Source organism: Microtus ochrogaster, chromosome 6, assembly GCF_000317375.1.
Source record: "Microtus ochrogaster isolate Prairie Vole_2 chromosome 6, MicOch1.0, whole genome shotgun sequence".
In the NCBI taxonomy this organism is placed as follows: Eukaryota; Metazoa; Chordata; class Mammalia; order Rodentia; family Cricetidae; genus Microtus; species Microtus ochrogaster.
This window is the reverse complement of record NC_022013.1, coordinates 23,532,700-23,538,466: the sequence shown is the minus strand read 5'-3', so window position 1 is coordinate 23,538,466 and position 5,767 is coordinate 23,532,700. Positions and strand designations below refer to the sequence as shown.

General features: G+C 43.4%; 2 non-coding genes across 2 annotated transcripts; one reads left to right on the top strand and one right to left on the bottom strand.

The window, feature by feature from the left end:
- Positions 1-473: 473 nt before the first annotated feature.
- Trnak-uuu lies at positions 474-546 on the top strand. Its single transcript has one exon. It is a non-coding gene; the product is annotated as a tRNA-Lys (tRNA).
- A 418-nt stretch (positions 547-964) lies between these two features.
- On the bottom strand, positions 965-1,037 carry Trnak-uuu. Its single transcript has one exon. It is a non-coding gene; the product is annotated as a tRNA-Lys (tRNA).
- Positions 1,038-5,767: the final 4,730 nt, after the last annotated feature.

Below are 5,767 nucleotides of genomic sequence, written 5' to 3'. Positions count from 1 at the left end.
TGTAGACCAGGCTGGTCTCGAACTCACAGAGATCCGCCTGCCTCTGCCTCCCGAGTGCTGGGATTAAAGGCGTGCACCACCATCGCCCGGCTAGTATTATTTTTCATTAACGGAAGAAATGGAATGTGGTCCAGAGGAACAAAATTAAGAGTGATAGAAGAGAAAACGTGTAATAAAAAGATCATACTCAAATGCTGACGTGTCCGTGTTCACCTTGTTTGTCCATTTTTCTGTAGTTGATTAGCATTAATATTGTTTTAGAGAGTTTAGTAGATACTGGCAATTTATCAAATCAAACATCAAAGAAAATACATATGTTAGGTAAAAGGAACAAAAAAAAGTAATTAGCAATTTGAAGCTTTAAAAACATACTTAATAGCTAACTGAAACCTAACTGATTTAACTCATCAGGCAAAAAGGTAGTGGGTTACCATTATATCAAGTAAATAGAAGAGAAAACTGTCCCACAGGGCGCCCGGATAGCTCAGTCGGTAGAGCATCAGACTTTTAATCTGAGGGTCCAGGGTTCAAGTCCCTGTTCGGGCGGCTGGATATTTTGCATGAAAAGTCATACTTATAGTTGCCGATCATCTCAAATGTATTAATCTCTTAAGGAAAAGGTTACTTTACTCAAAATACAATTAGGTGCAATTTTCGTAGAGTTGAGAGATGTAAGCATATGTTACATACTCTTAGTACCGGCAAGATTTTGTTCTTCCACGCGTATGGAGGGTCGGGTTCCGAGTCGGTGGACTCACCAATCCTCACCAGAAAAGAATGATAATAAAAGGCATACGTTACTTAGCTTGGGCTACCCTTAAATTTGCATAAATTTCAGCTACCTCTTCTCTTTCAACTGTATTTAACAATGTCCATAGAGTAATGAACATTCTTTTAAAAAACGCGTTGTCTTTCCTAGACTTCTTTTTACAACTAATTTAGCCAAAATGAAAAATACTCTAAGCGCCCGAACAGGGACTTGAACCCTGGACCCTCAGATTAAAAGTCTGATGCTCTACCGACTGAGCTATCCGGGCTCTTGCGGAGCGTGCTTCCTGCAATGCTTTACATAAGAGTAGGAAACCTTGGGCAAGCGCGCCCTCCCTAAATGCCGTATTCTCGCGAGAGTAAAAGCAGTCCCGATTCCTGTTGGGTTACTACGTCCTTCGCGGTAGTGAGATTCACGTTTTCCCTCGTTAGGTAGACTTTGATCTGTAAACTAGGTTTGAAACTCTGTGGTAACAGACTCGGGCCTATTTTCCCATTTCACACCAGTGGCGACATCCGTGCTAAAACCCTTGCAGCAGGGTTGAAAAAGGAGTTTCAAGAGCGACTTCGAACATGGTGTTCTTTAGCGAATGCGCTGAGCTGTGCACAGAGTATAAAATGGGGGAATGTGGAGTATAAAGGAGGGGTGCTGAGCTTACCCCACGAGTCGCCTGACCGTGTTCAGGTAATTTTACATGGCACACCACGGAAGTCACTAGCTGTGACATCTACGGCAGAAGCCCTTTTCAGCCAAAGAAGGGAATGCTCGCCACCACCACGGAGAGATGCTCTTTAGCTTCCTTAGTAGGAATACAGCTCGTTGCTAAGTAACTGGCTTGAGAATGGGACTATAAAAAGCTTTTGTTGGCGGATTTTGCTTCCCCTAATTCCTTTCGTAATTGTCTTCAGAGTAATTGCTTTGGTCTAGCAAAGCCACTTGAAGAGATTTACTTTCATATTGATAGGGTCTAGAGGCATAGGACTATATGATAAGGCCTACATGCTTCCTTTCCAGGGAACACTAGCTCACAGCTGCCTGAAGGTCCAACTCCTGGGGATCCGAGAGCACAACTACACACACACACACACACACACACACACACACACACACACACACACACACACTCCTAAAAAGGAAAAACAATAGAATAGAGATGTACAAAAGGTTTGACACGGCTTTAGAAATGATATAAACGGCTATGACACCTCTTGAGGCTAGCGTGGGTTTAGTGGTTAAGTGTGCTTACCGCTCTTCCAGTAGACAAGAGTTTATTTCCCTGCCCCCACATCCGGTGACTCACAGTTGCCTGTCACTCTAGCTTCAGGCAGATCTCAAGCCTCAGGTCTCTCTAAGCACCTGCACTCAGGCACATATGTCCTGACATATACATAATTTTAAAAAATCCAAAAAATCTTAATTACCTCTGGGCTGGACAGATGGCCCAGTAGTTAAGGGCACTGGTTGCTCTTGCGAGGGCTAGGGTTCAATTCCCACCACCCACATGGCAGCTCACATCTATCTGTAATAATTCCAGGATCCAACACCCTTACACAGACATACATGCAGGCAAAACATCAATGCACATTAAAAGAAAGGAAGAAAGAAAGAAAGATCAATTCTAAAGAGGTTTGTTGTGGAATATTATTTTAAGATGTGTTACATTTGTTTATTCTGTGCAACATTCTTTTAATGATGTAAAGATGTGTTGGATTCTCTCATGCTACATTTGTTTACTCTTTGAAGCTCTCAAATCTTTGAGAGTTTTAGAAGAAAATATACCAGCACATGTTTCTTATCTAAAGGCAGAGAACAGTCCCTTAAATAACATATAAATGACTGAAAACATAAGGGAATAAAATTTAATATATGTTTATCAAAAAAACCCCTTTGAACTGGACGATAGTGTGACACTCCTGTAATCCCATCACCTGGGAGGTAGAGGCAGGAGGGTCAGGAGGTAAAGATCTGTCTCTGCTACATAGTGAGTTTGTGGCCAGTTTAGGTGACTTGAGTTCATGTCACAAGAAGCAAAATGAAACAAAACAACCAAACAAAATACTTCTATTCGTTAAAAGACAAAATTTAAATAGCGGAAACAAGTTATGGAGGTGTAATCAGAATACACATAACCAAGGATTAGAATCCCCAGTATACAAGGGGATTAATATGAAAAAGCCAAAACAATGGGCAAAGGCTATTACTAGGAAATTCATATCTGACAAACCTTAGATCAATAAATATGGAAGAACTCATGGCACTTGCTAGCTCAACTGTCAGAATCTGTCCTGGGATTTCACCTTGTCTTGACTTCAACCGGCTCTCTTGCAGGCTCCTGCTAGTCCAAAGGCTGCAGAGTGGCTGCACCTGCTGCCTGGGGATTGCATGACATGGGCCCAGGGACTGCACCTGCGAAGAGGCTGCCATCCAGTGCAGCTGCCCTACACAGTGCAGGATAGCCTCATGACCGAGTGTAGACATGCAATGTCAACACCTCTTTTCCACCTGTAACCGATTAGTTGTGTTGATTTTATTTATTTTAAATTTATTTATTTATTATATATACACTTTCTAGGATACAGTGCCGGATCTCATTACAGATGGTTGTGAGCCACCATGTGCTTGCTGGGAATTGAACTCAGGACCTCTGGAAGAGCAACCAGAGCTCTTAACCTCTGAGCCATCTCTCCAGCCCGTTGTGTTGATTTTAAAAAAAGAAAAAAAAACAACCTTCAGCCTTGCTAAATCACTGTGAGTGACCGTCTCCCGTGTGTCGGGGTTTGTTTAACCGGCAGATGGTAAAGGTAGGCAAAGACACGGAGCAACAGATCCCTTGTGTCCTTGTGTAACTGACTCTATAATGACTCTGTAGAGCATCCCGGTGTTAGCTACTGAACTACACAGTATTGCCAATATTGTCTAATAATTTCCCATAGAGTGTATAGGGAGACAAGCTTTAAAGGTCACTACAGCATTGTTTGTAACAAGCAATAGGAAATTCTTTACTTATTTATTGTGGTGCTGAGAATTTTACCGAGGATGCAGTACATGCTACCCGAGCGCTCTACCACCGAAATATTTGTGAAGAGAGAAAAAAACATATATATTCTTTTTTTATTTGACAGAGTTTTTCAGTGTATCAGCCCTGGCTGTCCTGGAACTCACTCTGCAGACCAAGCTGGCCTCTGCCTCTCGAGTGCTGGGATTAAAGGTGTGTGCCACCACCAACCGGCTGAGGAAAAAAAAAATTAAATGGGATGCAGCTGGGCATGGGAGCCCACACCTCCAGTCTGAGCTAGTAGGGAGCTGAGGTAGGAATGCACAAATTCATGACCAGCATGGACAACATCGGGAAACAATCTAAAACTATTCGCTAAGTTAATGCTAGGGGCTGCATTGTGTCCCCGGCACATGATACATTTCTGTTGAAGTCCAACCCCTTCAGCACCTTACCATCTGACTGTACTTGGAGACAGTGCCTTTAACAGAGTGATTACCATGAAATAAGGATATAGAGGTAGACCCCGATCTATTATGGCTAAAGGAGGAAATAAAAGCAGGCAAGCGCCCGCAAGACAGCTCAACAGGTAAAGGTGCTTACTGCAGAAGCATTATTAGTTGACTTTGATCCCCAGATCCCGTGGGAACCAACTGATATGGGTTGTCCTTTGACCTCCACAAGTTTGCTATAATTAAAAAAATAAAATAAACTGGGCACGGTAGCACACACCTTTAATCCCAGCACTTAGGAGGCAGAAGCAGGTGGATCTGTGCGTTTAAGTCCAGCCTGGTCTACAAATCGAATTCCAGGACAGCCAGGCCTGTTATATAGAGAAACCCTGTCTCAAGAAAAAAATAAAAGTACAGACAACACACAGGCTAAAGGATGACCCCATGTGCACTCAGCCAAAGGCAGCCAACTACAAGCCAAGAAGAGAAAACTCAAGAAACAAGTCTATGATTTCTTCATCTTTGACTTAAGGATCCAGAATTGACAGGAAATTAATTTCCACTGTGTAAGCCCCCAGTAGTATTTTGTTATGGTAACCCTGGAAAACTAACGCAGGGGCTAGCTACACAACAATGCATTCTACCTGTGTACAATTCAGCTTATGGCTGAACAATAACATCACTGTATACCAATGAAAAGGAATTTAACCATAATTATATGATTTGCCATTGTTGGACTCTAGTGTCCAAACACCGAGAAGGAGTCACCCCCAGAGACCATCTCACATACCACAGCCGATGCAAAAGCATGAGGATTTTATTAATTCTGTCATGACAGGGTCCCTCAGCATTCGGGAAGCCGAGGGACCTCGAATAGCTGGTACAGTCTACTTTTAAAGGGGCCACAGAAGCAAGGGAGGTTGTTCTTTGACTATTCTGATTGGCTTATTCAAAAGGGCTATTACCAATAATTGACTGGAGAGCTGTTGCCAGATCAGATGAGATAAGAGGTCATTTTGACCCCGTTTCCCAGGGTAACGAACCAAAATATACGTATTTGGGTAATTGTTCAGGAACTGAGTATGTGCGAGTGTAGCTGTTAGGTCCTTGGTTCCCAGGGGAGGAGGGGAAGCACTATGGCACAGAGGCTGAGAGGATTCAGAGTTGTCAGAAATGGCTTCAGGATTGTCTTAAAGTCTTACACCATCATTGAACTTGACAAGGAGGAATAAGAACATAAGTTGCGGGGCTGGAGAGATGGCTCAGAAATGAATTAGCGCTCGCTGCGATTGCAGAAGACCCGCGTTCACTCGCTGCTATTGCAGAACACCTGAGTTCAATTGCCAGCACCCACATCAGGCAGCTCACACTGTAACTCCAGACGCAAGGGATCTGACACCTTCTATAGCCTCTGTGAGCACCCAAACACAGGTGGAACACACATGCACACAAAAAATAACAAAAAAGCCGGGCGGTGGTGGCGCACGCCTTTAATCCCAGCACTTGGGAGGCAGAGGCAGGCGGATCTCTGTGAGTTCGAGACCAGCCTGG